The following is a 16,607-nucleotide window of genomic DNA, read 5'->3' as shown; positions in this document are numbered from 1 at the left end:
GCAAGCTATAATTTCCTTTGCAGCTTCATTGATTTTTTTTATACATCTATATAATTCTTTTAATTAAATTTCTTAACTATAACTTTATTTTCAGTCAGTATTATATTAATTAACGAGTTTAAAAGCTTTTAATATGTTTTAAAACTATTTTAGTTTCATGTAAATAAGTGGTGACTTGATGGAACAATTCTACAAACGATACTACTAATCTAATCCTATTTTAATATAAACGAATTCCTTAATAATAAAGACTTCACTCTTCATATATAACAGCTGAACTGAACACAACATTATTTTTTTAATTTCTAATTTTAACAGCCAATTAGTCGCGTTATATATATATATATATATATATATATATGACCAACGTCACGATATACTATTACATACGAGATATTTGCTTTAATATAACTCTAATTTTTTACTTTTTTGATTGAATAATTCTTCCTACAAAGTAAGGGTGAGAATTTAAAAAAGTTTTTGACTATACCGTCCCTGGTGGGGATCGAACCCACGACCTTTGGATTAGAAGTCCAACGCTCTATCCGCTGCGCTACAGGGACTATATAATCATTAAAATTTTCAAAAATAATTTTTGGCAAATTAAATATCAAAAATTAACCTAAAAAATAATATTCTAATAAGATGGAAAAATATAATAATAGTTCCTCACAGATATTTTATTGATTATTTTGGTATCGTTATTATGTATTTGATTTTATCAAATACTAAAATATTTACACTTTTAAATTAAATTGGGGTAAGATGTTAGCTTGTTTTAATAGTTACTGACCCAAAAACTTTCGAGTTTTTTTTGTTGGATTAATGTTGAGATTATCGAGAAGCCGATTTTTTTCATTTATATATTGATGAAATCATTGGTTATTTCTAACTTCGGTTTGATCTCAAAGGAAGTTATAGTTTCTAACAGGGATGTTATGGATACGAAATGTTGGTTTCAGATATGCATAAAATTATATTATATCGGTTTCAAATACGGTTGTGGATATTAAACATTTAAGTAAACGGAACATACAAATTGTTGGTTCGACAATGATGAAAAAATAAATAGTCTTATGAGATTATGATATTGGATTATTATAGGTACTGATTTTTACTTGTTATTTATCTACTTGAAAATGTAAAACTACAATAAGTAACAACAGAGTTATTTTTATTATATTATTCAGTATTTTTATGAAATAATTTTTACGAATCACTTATGATTCGGGACGGGCGAACACCACGGAATTAATACACCACTTATGGCCTTGGAACAAAAGAGTAACTTTATTTTGATCCCTGGTAATTTATACCCACTCAATACAGTCCCAGCGCCCTCTACTACTTTTCTTCCTCCTTTCTATACTGGCTCTTGTATCGAGACAAGTCATATATTTAACACTTCCCTTCAATTTAAATGTACTATATAACTTAACCTAACTAAGATTGTAAACAAAGATTACAAAAGTACATTTAAATTGCCAGAACAAATAGAAATTGCCAAATTGTTTTTGCAATGTGCCAATTTAATTTTAATTAATAAAATAAAAATAAATAATTAAAATTTAATTGTAAAATTAAATTGCAATTGTACATACAAATTTGTTCAAACTTTGAACTATTTTATTTCTACATCGCGAGAATTTTAACTTTAATTAATAATTTAATCAAATGAATCTACACAATTATGTGATAAACAAAGGTAACAGTCAGATTTCTACTTAAAAACAATTTTCTCTTTGAACAATTTTATCTTTGAATTGTGTGAATTTAATTTTACTTAATGACTTAGTGAATAAATCAGCATAATTCTCAGATGAACAAACATATTTAATTACTAGTTCTTTCTTTAAACAAAGTTCCTTTATAAAATGACATTTAATATTAATGTGTTTGCTTCTTTTGGAGTTTTCAAAGTTTTTGATCATGGACATAACACTCTGGTTATCAAAAAATAACATCACTTCTCTACTTTCATTTAAGTCTCTTAAAAGTCCTTTGAGAATCAATAATTCTTGTGCTGCTAAGCCTGCAGATTCCGCTTCCATTGAACTCAACGCTACACAATCTGCGTCGCTCATACCTTGTAATCCACTCTTGCCCTTACTATATAATAATCCATGGTCTTTTGTACCACTGAGGTATCGTAGTACCCTTTTTGCAGCTTTCCATGCTCCTTTTGTTGGTCTATCTAAAAATCTGCTTAAATACGAAACACTGTATGCAATATCCGGTCTTGTAACCAAAGATATATACATGAGGCTGCATAATAATCTTCTAAACGGTACATTTTTGATAACTTCTTTACTTTCATCAACATGAAAGTTGACTTGAAAGTTGAATTTACCGTCTTGCATGATTTAACAATCGTTGAATGATGCCTTTTTGGTGTATCTTCAGTCCATCGGTTGTCTTGTCCATTTCAATTCCGAGAAATCGTTTAACTTCGGTTATCTTTCTAATTTTAAATATTTCATACAGATGTTGCATCAAGTTTGCTGTTTGATCTTCAGGCCCTGTTATTAGGGCATCATCAACAAATACAACAACATGAACATTATCTTTAGAGACAATAGTCATACTCAAATCTTTTTAACTTGAAATACTTTGTTTCTGTATCTAGGCCCTCTGGTTTCTTTATATATATATATATATATATATATATATATATATATATATATATATATATATATATGTGTCCTTATTTATTGTACCATTTAAAAATGCTGTTGGAACGTCTATTTGCTGTATCTTCCAGTCCTTTTGAATAGGCACTGATATTAAAATTCTTATTGTTTGTAGCCTGCACACTGAAGCATAACTGAATTCTTCACCACTAAATGGTACTTGGAATCGTTTAGCTACTAACCTTGCCTTCTTTGTATCATCGTCTTTTAGCCTGAATAGCCACTTTGTTTCAATGGCTTTACTTCTTCTGGCAACTCTGTCGAGCTCCATGTTCTTAATCTTTCATGTGATTTTATTTCATTATTTATTGCTTCTCTCCATGCTCCTTTTTCATAAGCCTCATTAAATGTGGTTGGTGTTTCTTCCGTTGAAGTGAGCAGACAATAGGCGACATATAGCTCATAGTCGTCTAGTTTCCTTGGTCTCGAAGTTTTTCTTCCTGAACTAGTTTCCTCCAATTTAGGCAAGATAGGTTCATTTTCATCAGGTTCGTCATCACTGTCTGTTGTCTGCTCTTTAATGCTTTCTTAATCATCACTCAATAATTTTCTTCCTCTTGCAAAACTGCCTGCGTCGGTTTACTCACAGATTCCTCTTTGGAATTTTCTATGCACGTCTTATATAATGTATTTTCATCAAACCTTGCGTCTCGCGACATTATGATAATTTGTTTATCAGGTAGCCATAATCTGTATCCTCCTCCTGTATAGCCCATCATCACGGCTTTTCCTGCTTTTGGGCCTAGCTTGTTGCCTTTTGGTAAGATAATGTACCATGCTCGGCATCCAAAGATTCTAAGTTTATTTAGATCATTTCGCCGGTTCCATATTCCTGATGGTGTTTTTTCTCTTGGTAATGCTGCGGTTTGTCTCCTATTTAGTTCATATGCAGAACATTTATGTGCTTCTCCCCAGAGATATTTTGGAATCCCTGACTCAAGTATTTTTGTTCTAATCATATTTAATAAGGTCCTATTTAAGCTTTCCGCCTTTCCATTACTTTGCAGTGAATGGACTATTGAAAATTCTAAGGGAATCCACTTTTTCTCACAAAATTGCTGAAGTAATTTTGAGCTAAATTCACCGCCATTATATAATCTGAATGCTTTTACCTTTACTCCATGCTGTCTTTCTAATTCATTAATGTATTGTTTCTAATTCTCTTCATCTTCATGTTTTGTCTTCAGGATTTTTACTCTGGTAAAATGAGAGAGATCATCTAGTATTGTCTGAAAATATCTTCCTCCATCTTCAGATACTGGGTTTATTGGCCCACAAATATTCGAATGAATTAACTCTCCGATTGAATTTGTTCTCCTCTCCTTGCTGTAGAAAGGACTCCTGGTTGCTTTAGCTTCTATGCATATAGAACAAGGTTTATCCATCTTCTTAAGTCCAAGTTGATAAAGTGAGTTGTTGCCTGCATGTCCTAATCGTCTGTGCCACAAATCTTCTATGATGTTGCATCCTTCCTTTTCATTTTCCACAAGATCTGTTTTCAGTGTATATAATCCATTTTCCTTTTCACATTTAAGAGACAACTTTCTTTCAATTATGGTTGTTTTCTCCTTTTCAGTTATAATTTTACATCCTTTTGACGTCATTTTAGATGCTGATAGTAAGTTGTATTTTAAATTGGGCACTATTAAGGCTTCTATTGATACCGTTTTGCCTTGGCATTTCACCTTCAGCACTCCATTTCTTGTTTGTATATCTTGTTTCTTAGGATTTGCCCATTGGCCAAGTGTATTAGCACGTCGTTTGGCAATGGCGTTACCTTAATCATGTGTTTTTCTAATGAACCTTCCACAAAATGATTACTCGCTCCTGAATCCAATACAAATGATATTTTGTTAGTCACCTCGTTGCTCAGATGTGCTGCGTACAGCTGTACTTCTTCTGCAGTATTTGCTCTGCCTGTTGTAGGCTTTTGATAGTGTTGGCCTCTGCCTCTTTTTGAGTATCCTCTTCCACGAAAGTTATATTCCTTTTGATATCTTTTCGGACAATTCGTTCGTATGTGATCTTCACTACCACATAAATAGCACTTCCTGGTACCTGCTTTTAGTCCTGTTTCTTCAGTGTTTCTCTCGTTTGCTTTTAATTTGAGCTCTTCATCTAATAAGCGTGCCTTCACAAAGTCTAGTTTTACATTCTCCACAGTTTCTAATGCTGTAACTACAGTATCGTACATACTTGGTAGAGACAGCAGTAAGTGGCACACTTTGCCGCTTTCATTTAACTCAGATCCACTATCTTTCAGGTCTCTAATTATTGTATCAAATGTTACATAGTGGTCCTCTAGTTTCTCATTTATATTTGTCTTTAGTTTAATAAGTTTTCTCCATAGAGAAAGTTTAGTTAGAGAACTTGTTCGAACGAATACTCCTCTCAGCGCTTCCATTTGGTCCTTTGCATTTGTGCAATCTTTTATCATATTTAAATGTTTGTCCGAAACTCCTTGCACTATTATGGATTTTGCCTTACAATCCTCTTTGATCCACTTCATCTCCAATGTGGTAGCTGTTGCATTCGGTTTGCTTTTTAGTATGGCATCAATGCAGTTTTGCCTTCTTAATATTGTTTGTATTCTAAATTCCCAGTTGTTGAAGTTATTGGCTTCTAAAATAGGCACTGTAACATAACCTGCCGCCATTTTCTTAATCTTGTATTTGATAGTATATAATTATATATACGATACCACGCTAGTTATGATTAGCTTGTGATAATTCTTTCTTCGTGCTTTACTATACCTTTCCCAGATTGAGAATACTGGGCCCATAACCTTTTACGAATCACTTATGATTCGGGACGGGACGGAATTAATACACTACTTATGGTCTTGGAACAAAAGAGTAACTTTATTTTGATCCCTGGTAATTTATACCCACTCGATACAAGTCACAGCGCCCTCTACTAACTTTTCTTCCTCTTTTCTATACTGGCTCTTGTTTCGAGACAAGTCATATAGTTAACAATAATTGCCTCATTCACTAATGGAGAAAATCTTTTAAAAAAGTTAAGCAACATTGGAGAGTTGCAAGTGGTATAAACCACAGGCGCAATAGTAAATTGTTTGGTATCCCTGTGGACCCATATGCCCCTGGACGTGTTCATTTTAACTAAATAGTAGGTTACAGGGGTTAGATATAAATTACTAAATATACAGAAACATTTATTTATTACAAAATAAATCCTAGTTCGAGTAAAATCTGTGGTGATATGATCATAGAATAAAATTTTCAATAAAATAAATTTAAACTGAAAAACGTTGAAATTGTTATTTTACCTCAAGTTTAAATTTAAGTTTTACTTTATTTGAATTGATTCAACACGTTAATTATAGTGGGTAGTTTCTACACATTTAAATGTTCAAATCCCTTACATTCATATGTCAAAATGAAGTTCTTACTCTGAGTATTGTCCTCCATATCGCACTTTATCAATCACAAGAACACAAAGTTTATAAAAACCCTTTGAATCGGACACGACATGTTAATGATGTGACACTAGAAGGACGCCTCGTACAACAGGTCACTTCAACTACCTGAAAGGGACTGTTATTGTGAGAAAACCCTCCCAGTAATGATTATTTCAACACATTCGGGTATTCAGTTATGCATTATGATTCATTTTGAAGGAATTATGATGATTTTAAAAATTGGTATTTTGGCTGCCGAGTAAAGGATCTGTCCTACTGTGGCGACAGGATAGTCCTACTGTTGCGATAGCCTCAGATTCGAATGGTTATAAATTTATATTTGCTATTCTTTATAATTGTAATTAATATATAAGTTATTGTAATTTTATCCATAAAGCAAGAGTGCAAAACACGACAAGGAATATGAATACAGTCATACCAATAACCAGGTAAGACGGGTAAGACCGGATGTCTTCTAGTACGAACCATAAGCTGGTCACTCGTCAGTCGGTAGACTAAATTCCGCGGATCGTGGTTCGGCGCCTACGTTAAGCAGTAGGTACAGTCCAGATAAGCCCTAGTTGGTGAAAGAGATGGCGAAGCCGAAAATATCAAAAAATGGTCTGATTTGGACTAAATCCCTATTCAAAATTAATTGGAATTATTACATTCCATTAGGTTACAGTTTCCTATAAGTTATCCTATATTTCGGTTACATTTACACAGCCCCATAAAATCTCTGGATTCTAATATTCCAAGGCATATTAACAATGTTCTAGGTATTCTAGTATCTCTGGATGGTTAAATATTACTTTTTCCTATAATCAGTTTGTCCTTTTGTTGTTGTTGTACTTTCTCTGGTTATTAAAAAATGCAATTACGGTAGAAAGTATATTTTCTGCTATAACTTCATGTCTAGCCCCTCATTGTTATTTTCAACATTTTATTATTAGCGAATTAAATTTAAGAACTGACAATGTTAATTTACCGAACAATAGTTTATTATTATGATTAAATGATGGAAGCATAATCATATTTTTTTTTAAAATATATTTTTCCGCATAATAAGATATTTAATGTAATTCATTTCCTTTTTCAGATAAACTGTATTAAATTATAATACTTATTATTAACTATATTCATGCCAAAGCTCAGTTATTAAGCATTACATGCTGTTTTCTATCATATCGTTAAAGTGTAAATAATATATTTTTGGCTTCAAAGCCTCAAGTATATCAAATCGTTATTATGTCATAAAATACTAATATATAAAAAAATAAAAATATTATTGTTATTTAAATATTTATATATCCTGTTAAACGCAGAGGAAACTGCTCTTAAGAATGATGAAGTGTTTTTGAAACTTATGATTAACATGCTCCATATATAAAAATCTGTGAATGCTGGTATTAATATCTTAAAACTCTGGTTAACCGAAAAAATCAACAAAAGTTTGAAGGTTGGAGAATTGTGAGTTTAGGCTGCGCGAACAGGTCATGATTACAGTTGGTGCGTTGATTTTCAGTCGAGTGTTCAAAGTAAAATGATGAAAAGTGACAAAAATTCGTTAAATTTTGATAAATTTGTAGAAATCTGTGAATAAAATCCTACTCTACATGATCGATTATCTGGCTTCGCACCACTTTCATTATAATAAGGATACTCGAAAATGAATGAAATCTTGGATAGAAACAGACGTTTTCTTAAATAAAAAAGGGAAATAAATGAAAAGAAAATGATTCCGCGAATTTCTCAGTGGTGTGTCGAACTTCAAGAGTTTACATTTAATACTTAAAACTGGTCTTGGACGTAGTCGCTTTGAACAGAAGCTCTTACCAATGTACACATCCAGGAATTCTTTTTAGAGATTCTTTTTATATCCAGGAAATAATTTAGGGGTGACAAGCTAAATGATGATCATCAAATACTTTTGAAAACACCAGAATTAAGGATTTATTTAATAATCTAATAATTGTTAAAGGAACCCAATGTCGTTTCCAAAGTTGTCAGCATTGCTGATGACGCTCTAGGTAACTTTGATATAGACAGTTGTCCGAACAGGTTGTGCCGTTTTAAAACATACATACATCAGGAAACACTAGAGACCTTTAGAGAAAAGTGCACGAAAGAAGGCCAAGTCTAAGGTCTGTCTAAGGTCGGCCACATTTTTTAGAATGCACACGGTGTCTGAAGTAAACGAGGAAACGAATGAATATCACTCTGACCTTAATTGAACTTAATTCTTGTTTTCAAATCTGAAGAAATGTCTGGGTGGTAAGAAATTTCGGTCGAATAAAGATGTCATCACTGAAACAAAGGCATATATTGATTGTCTAAAGGCTTAAGAAATAAAAAATCTTAGAAACACGGTAGACTAAATGTATTGAGTAAATGGAGATTATTTCATTCAAAAGTTCACTGACTTAGTAAACTGTCTTCGTCACAAGCGAAAAAGTGGGAAAAAGGAAAGGTTTTTAATTCTAATCATAAAGTCTGTAGGACTACTGAACCCTCTTTATGTAGATCATCTGGAATCTTTCCCAAAAAGGCAATAAAGGAAACTACTACTTGGTTGTTGTACTTACATTTACTGTTGTCTTTTCTACAAGAGTGAAATGCAATATCAAATTCAAGTACAAAAATCAAATATGTATTAAAATAATTTTGAAACCTAAAGCTTCTTCACCAAATTCTTTACAAACAAGAAAGTTTTTATTTTGTTTTGTAAAGAAAACGATATACGGTCACCTTCTAACGTTTAAATTATAAGTAGTGTGTCACATTTAAATTAGTTTTATTAATTTATTGTATTTATAGGTATCATTAATTTTAGTTTTATTAATCCTATTCTTCATTCTTTATAATATTAAATATTACTTTGATTTCTCTAAATATTATAACCCTTAAATATTTTCAAAAGATAACATTATTAGATTATTATTAACTTTCGAAATTTTCATTATTTATTTAATAACTTATTTTGAAAGTTATTACAATACTAATCACGATGGAACAAAATTAATGTATTCTGAAGAGTATCATGTCGTGTTTTTATTTTATCTAACTGGTTGTATAACCCTTTATCTAGATGATAGACGAAAATTGACATTAACGCACCTTACTGTGGCCTCTCTTAATCTTCAGTTTCGTCTATAACAGGAAGTATTGTATGCGCTATAGAAGTCAAATATATGTTCGATACTAACTAGGAAACAAAGTATACCTACCGTTGTATGAATTTGTACATTTATTTGCATCCAGCATAGACATTCTGACTGAAACAAATTTTACTTACGTAAATTCATTGATACAAAAATCTCATACACAGTATTAAGACTCGTTATCCCACTCATAAATACAGCGTTAATATAAATTAGCAATTCAAATAAAAATTAATTGCAAAATACCAAATCGAATGGTGGATATTCCGATGGTAATATCGTTCTTTTTTTTGTTGAAAATACAACTTTTTTATGATAATTAAATCTATTCGTTGCAGAAATATGGTCATTTTTCCACAGCTTCGAAACCATGTGGGCGAACTAGATCAGGTTATTAGCTGATTTCTATAAGTAGAGATAACATAACCGATAACGTTAAATTGAAAGTAAATTGTATAATGAGAAACTTTTAATGAAACAGACGCTTAATTTTGTTTTACCTTTATTTTGTGTTGTGGATTGATTGCCGAGTTGTGATGAAATAATTGTATTTCGCTGTAATGACATACTCTGATTGTTTAATCATAGTTATATATAACATTGGTATTTAATAGATTATAGTTTTGATTTCGTCGAAATAGTTCTTTGTTCGTTATCTTTTAAGCGTTCAATATTATATGTTTGTGCATATGGAACTCACTTTATATATATATATATATATATATATATATATATATATATATATTTAAATTTGTTTAATACATTGTTACTGGTCGCTGCCGACTAACCTAATTTGTCTTTACAATAACTGAAATCTAGTTATATATCTAGAAGGACCCATCGGCCCTATCTTATCTGGTGTAGAAATATCTATGTATTAACACTGCTATTTTCTATTAAATGCACCTCACTACAGTGCACTATGCAAGATTAAATTATTTGATTCTTTTGAGTCTGTTTTTCTGGTTTTGTTCAAGAGTTGTATTACTTCGATATTGACATGAAAATTTAGCCTGTCGTTGGTTTATAAAGAAGATCTGATATCTTTGGTATGTTTTGAAGTCAATTTTGAGATGATAGTATGAATAAGTTAGGTTAAGATAACGTTAAGAAACGCAGGAATATTGAAGTAATATGTACGTTGTCTAGCATAATATGTATATTCGTTAAATTGTTTAATAAAGTTCATAATGTATTAAATATATTATTTAATATATCTTCGAACCAAAATAGGGGGTTAAAAGTCAAAACAGACTTGTTTGACGAATATAGAAGAAGTCTAAGAGACGTGTTTTTGTGCGCTCACCAAAAGACGAACGTGCTTCAGATACACGCACTGCGAAAACTGTTACATATAATGGTGATGGTCTGGAGATACTTTGAAATGAGATGAAAATTAATGGAAAATTTAATAAAGAAGACTAACAATAGTTTACGAAATTTCGATTCCTCCTCTAGTGAATCTATTTGGCCGTTTTGTTTGACAAATAATGAAATTACTATCGTAATGGCTTTCTCTTATCGAATTAGTATGTCTTAAGTTTGACAGATAAGTGAATAATCGATGCCGATCGAGCTCAGTAGAGTTGTGGGAATACTTACCAAGTGAATAGTGAAACTCGACTTTGGTGGTCATTAACGAAAATTTTATTTATTTTTTTTATTTGTGCTAAATATGTACCTGATCCATGCCTTGTATGGTCATTTTTCTGTTTTCTAACTTCTTTAGAAACAGTAAAAGTTCACAGTTTAGAGTACTCGATCGGAGATTCATTGCGTCTGACACCAAATGATGGCCATGATGTTTATAATTTTCCAAAATATTAAAAAGATTTAATTGGAATGGATAACAGCTAAAAAATTCAATTGCAAGTATCCTAACCTGTATATGCATTGGAGTAAACATCGAAATGAATGAATATAATGATTCATCTTATTTTGTGTTTCTGTTTTCGACAAACTTTTGTATATCGATTTAATTACTCTCAACATTTCGTCTTTTAGTCATTCATATACATTGATTTCAAATTGTTATTTGATTCTTTTGGATGACGCGTCAACAAAAGTGACCGTAACTTCAAAAATATTTCGAATTAAAAAAAAATCCCCTTGAGAATATTTCTTTAGACGTCTAAACTTATTCGAAAATTAATTTTTGTCGAATTTCTAGACTAGAATATCTCCTTAAAGATTAGGTTCATCAAAGCATCGCTTATGATGATGATCCTAATTTTGCTGTAGAAGTACAAATTAAATATATATCCATTTAAATGATAGCCTGCCAGTTTAATAACATAGTAAATGATATTTAAGTGTTTCGCTTCAATATACTTAACTTCTTCCCATATATGGAATCGAATTTTAAAAAGTTCGGTCACTACACCATCATCCCTGGTGGGGATCGAACCCACGACCTTTGGATTAGAAGTCCAACGCGCTATCCTCTGCGCTACAGGGACTGTATGTCCAAGTGATTAAAAGTAGTTGAAACACATCATTAAGCACTTATTAACTTACAGTTAACGTACTTATGTGTAAACATAATTTAGATTATATTTTATTATACTAAATTCAGCTGTGTTAAACTATTTTTCTATAGATTAAAAATGGTTGTATTTTATTTCATTTCTAATATGCTTTTATATATATATATATATATATATATATATATATATATATATATATATATATATATATATATCTTTTGACAAAGTATGGCATACGGGCTTACAGGTTAAACTAAAGAAACTTCTTCCCCATCCGGACTATCAGTTACTAAAATCGTATCTTACTGATAGATATTTTATTGTAAATCAAGGCGATAAACATACGGAATTAAATCCCAGATATTCAGGAGTTCCGCAAGGTAGTCGACTGGGTCCAGTACTGTATCTTCTGTATACGGCCGATCTGCCCACCACAAAAATAACTACTGTGGCAACATATACAGATGACACAACAATCTTGGCATCCCATGAAGATCCAGTCACAGCATCAATAACTACAATCCCACCTGGATCAAATACAATTATGGTTGAAGACATGGCGCATTAAAGTTAATGAAACAAAATCCACCCATGTAACGTTTACCCTGCGTAGAATAACATATCCACCAGTGAATATCAATCATCGTCAACTCCCCCAAGCAGAGCAAGTTAAATATCTTGGTACGTACTTACATCGACGCCTAACCTGGAAGAATCACATACTCTCTAAACAAATCGAACCTATCTAAACAATCGAAATTATATCAAATATATTGGCTCATCGGGCGCAAATCCAAATTATCATTAGACAACAAGGTGTTGCTTTATGAGTCTATATTCAAGCCTATTTAGTCATATGGAATCCAACTATGGGGTACCGCTAGCAAATCTAATATATCCATCATTCAATGGTTCCAAAATAAAGTACTATATTTCAAATAAAGTGATACAACACGATATTCCTCTAGAATCTATAACGAGTGTAATTCAACGTGTTTGTGTGAAGTACTTCGAAAGAGTGTCAGTGCATCCCAATGTACCCGCTAATCAGCTAAATATGCGACGTGATAGTGAAGTGCGTAGACTAAAACGTTTAACACCACCTGATCTGATTACTGGACATATGTGGACTTTAGAATAAGACTAATTAATTAAGATAATATTTTATATAGAAGATCGCCTAATGAAGTGATTTTCTGCATGCCATGTAAATATAATATAGATATAAGAAATATTTATTATGCCTATAGGGCAGATTGTGGAATCACAAAGAGTACAACATTTTTTTTTTAACAAATTCAAGCAAATAAAAATACTCCATTAATAGACTGTACAGTTAAAAGCTTTTCAAATGCCAGCATTATGAATTAATTTTGGAAATTTTATAGTAGGTGCCAAATCTTATACTATACATCGCAACAAACTTCTTTATGAAAGCTCCTGCTCATTGTTACAGCCTTATTATATGTATAAAATACACCTAAAATATAAATATGGCCTTATATATTACTTTTAACGTATTAAGTTTAATTATTAATTATTAATTTTTTTTTAAATTTGAAGCTTTATTGTAAAAAATCAGTACAATTTATTTTAGTTACAGTATAGTCGCTACTTTTCCCATTTTTCAGTCAATTTACGGATACCAATTCGAGAGAAGGATGTATCCTTTGAGGTTATACATGAATGGAACAATTTTCTTAATTTATTCATAAGAAATGAAGCACTGCTCAGCTAACAAGTAGTAATTAGATGGAACAAGGTCTAGAGAATATGGCGGGTGGGGTTTCACTTCCCATTTTAATGTTTCCTAGTATGTTTTCATCGGTTTTGCAACATGTGGTCGAGCGTTCTCATAGTGAAAAATAACATTATTGTTTCTTTCCTCACATTTCTGTCCTTTTTCGCTCAGTGCTCAGCTCAAGCTCATTTTAGAAGCTCATACTATACAATATCAAGCTGATCGCGCCAAATACAGAGTATTAGCTTGGACGCATTGATTGCCGTTGATGTTGATGCATGACCAGGTGGTCCCCATGCATTTTCTCGCTTTGAATTAATTTCGTAATGGATCCACATTTCATAGTCTGTAACAATACGATGCAAAAAGCCTTTCCGATGTTGCCGCCGCTATTAGATCATTCCCAGGTTCTTCAAGCGATTAGAAAGTAACAGGGAGCCGGTATTACTCCCAACAATTCTGCATATTCTTCTTGCATTTTACACGCATTGGCTGTCCTGAATACTCTTTTTTTTGGCCTCCCTCTTTTCTCTTTATTCTTTGGTATCACCACTTTTAAAAGGTTGAAAACAGTATTCACATGTTGAAATCGATGGAGCATGGTTACCATGGACTTCACAGAATTTTCGATGACCTTCCACCATAAAACTTTCTGCAAAGGCGATTTACTCTGTACAACTTCAGTGATTTTCAACGCACTTCGACGAGAGATACATACTGAAAAGTGAAACCTGTCAGTGAGTCTTCAGCATGAAGTTTTAACCAAACATACCCGATGCGATTTAATACACAATAACACCAAATATTTTGTAAATCCATTTTAAAATTAATTTGTAGTCCAATATTTTATATTTTTTAAGGAAAAGATATCCATTAAAAAGACCCCCGGTAATATCAATGCCGTGTGTGTATTTTCACCGGCTAAAAACAACTCTGTTTTTTCTTGTCCGTTGTGTGGTATCATATCAGAAACCGCTCTAGCATTACTTCGGTACGATACATTATATTTTCTTATACTAGATTATATTTCTTTAAACATTCTCGCAGTCTGCGAACTGAGCGAAGGTCCTTTCCTTTGTCTCAATAATGGTGCGCAAGGTTGCATAAGCGTAATTCCAATTTTTCTCAGATTATATCGAAACCAACGTCAATTTGTTCAGCTGTATATTATGTAATTTTCATTAATATCAAATTCTTTGACACTATTTTAACGAGGGTATTTGAACAGTATATGGTTCAAATTGTCCTCCTTCTTATAATATATGCAATTTTATTTTATTGTGTTTATTAAGATACTAGCAGTCATTTTTATTTTAGGATTTTACAAACGTAATAAAATGAATAATATTTTATAACTTATTGAGATAATATATATAAAGAAATTAAATGTCAATAAGAGTACAAATATATTTCAATGACGTGTCAGCAAGACTTTATTTTTATTGAAATTATATATTTTGCCGCATGGGTTGCATGTTCGGCATGCTGATTCTTTTCGGTGAAAACCTTGTGATATACGACATTTTTCGTTTTGTTATCAGGCGCAAGAACAAGTAAAGCGGATGGTTTGTCAACACATGAATATGTCATGTACAAATGATCGTGAAAGAAACATACATTTTCTATATTCCGACCATAAACGCTCATAGGCCTTTTGTTTCGTTTATACTCAGGGCATAACGATTGGGATCATCGGAATCCTCGGAATGAGAACTACCTCACCTTTGTATATTGTCGCGTGAATCATTAATTGAACTGATCATTAGTTTTCTAATTATCAAATGCCTTCCACCGCGTAGTTTTTGTTAGTTTAGATTTCGAAATATAATGACTACCAAAACAATCTTCAGTTGTATATTACGCGGTGATAAGACAGGTAGATCCAGATATTTTAAATATTCAGTTGGATAATTGGCGGCTTTGTTTCGTATTAAAATTCGTATTACTTTTTCTTCTTGAATGGATTAATGATAGAAATGTATGGTCAGTACAGTCGCCAAGATGTTGACTGAAAGGCCATTAAAATGCAACCTGATTGAAGTACTTTCTATGTATTAATCTTTCAATTTGCCATCTTCTCACTATTTTACGTTGAATTTATCTTCTGTTGGGTGTAGTGTGTCACTGATTTATGTGGACATCAATTATTACAAATAAGCTATGGGCATGCGTTATTCCAAACCTAATATATTTAAAAGTTAATTTTTTGTATAATATTTTTCCCATTTTTTAATTGATTATTAGGTATCTGAATCCGCAAATCGTCTATTTATCCACCTTTATATGATTGGAATAAGTCCGTGTGTCCATCGTATGCATTTATTCCTCTCGTTTCCTTTGTCCCCTGTAGATTGCTTGAACCTCTTCTTTTTCTGCGCCTTGACAACTTCAAATGTGGATATTGATCTATAGGCACTGCTTTTTCTTATTGGTATAGTTCGTTCCCTCGTGTCAGACTAGAGTTACATACTACACTACTAATTAGAAAAATCAACATGCTGACGTGCGGGTGAGTTTTTGCTAGTTCCGCAGTTTTTATAACTTCGTTGACTAGATCGTCGACGCGTTGATTCCAGACTACAGGGAAATGCACAAGATGGACTATATGATTACAATCTACATCTACATCAAGTTGCTAATTCTATGGCTATATATATTTACTGAATTAATTTCTTATATGGTGTGGAGCAAAAATCCTGCTAGCTGTGACGGAAATTTCCGCTGAGGGGCAATAATGGGACGGTTATATTCAATAAATATTGTCACGATTACTATTCGTTCTTGTAGCGTAAATTTATACATAATAAAATGTGGACGTCTACATAACATAATGGTTAAAGCAAAACTGAGCTAAACATCACATAACCGAGATGGCGGGCAATCAAAATGGTAGCGGGACTTTTACCCCACCCTATATATGTTTGCAAAATTTTTATTAAATTCATAAAAAATAACAAATGACTAGTTTTTCTATTGGTAATAGAGGAAATTAAAAATATATAGCGAAGCTGAGATGACAAATTGAGTGTATGAATATATATATATATATATATATATATATATATATATATATATATATATATTAATCCCATTAAGTATATGTTAATA

The 16,607-nt window shown here is 31.9% G+C and overlaps 2 non-coding genes across 2 annotated transcripts; both read right to left on the bottom strand.

Moving 5' to 3' along the window:
- Window positions 1-490: 490 nt before the first annotated feature.
- TRNAR-UCU (transfer RNA arginine (anticodon UCU)) lies at window positions 491-563 on the bottom strand. Its single transcript has one exon. It is a non-coding gene; the product is annotated as a tRNA-Arg (tRNA).
- An 11,095-nt stretch (window positions 564-11,658) lies between these two features.
- On the bottom strand, window positions 11,659-11,731 carry TRNAR-UCU (transfer RNA arginine (anticodon UCU)). The gene has a single exon. It is a non-coding gene; the product is annotated as a tRNA-Arg (tRNA).
- Between the last annotated feature and the right edge of the window lie 4,876 nt (window positions 11,732-16,607).

This window comes from Rhynchophorus ferrugineus, unplaced genomic scaffold, assembly GCF_030347505.1.
Source record: "Rhynchophorus ferrugineus isolate W39M unplaced genomic scaffold, kcgeb_rfMv2 rfM5, whole genome shotgun sequence".
Lineage (NCBI taxonomy): Eukaryota > Metazoa > Arthropoda > Insecta > Coleoptera > Curculionidae > Rhynchophorus > Rhynchophorus ferrugineus.
Note: the sequence above shows the minus strand (reverse complement) of the source record. Positions and strands in the feature narration are given on the sequence as shown.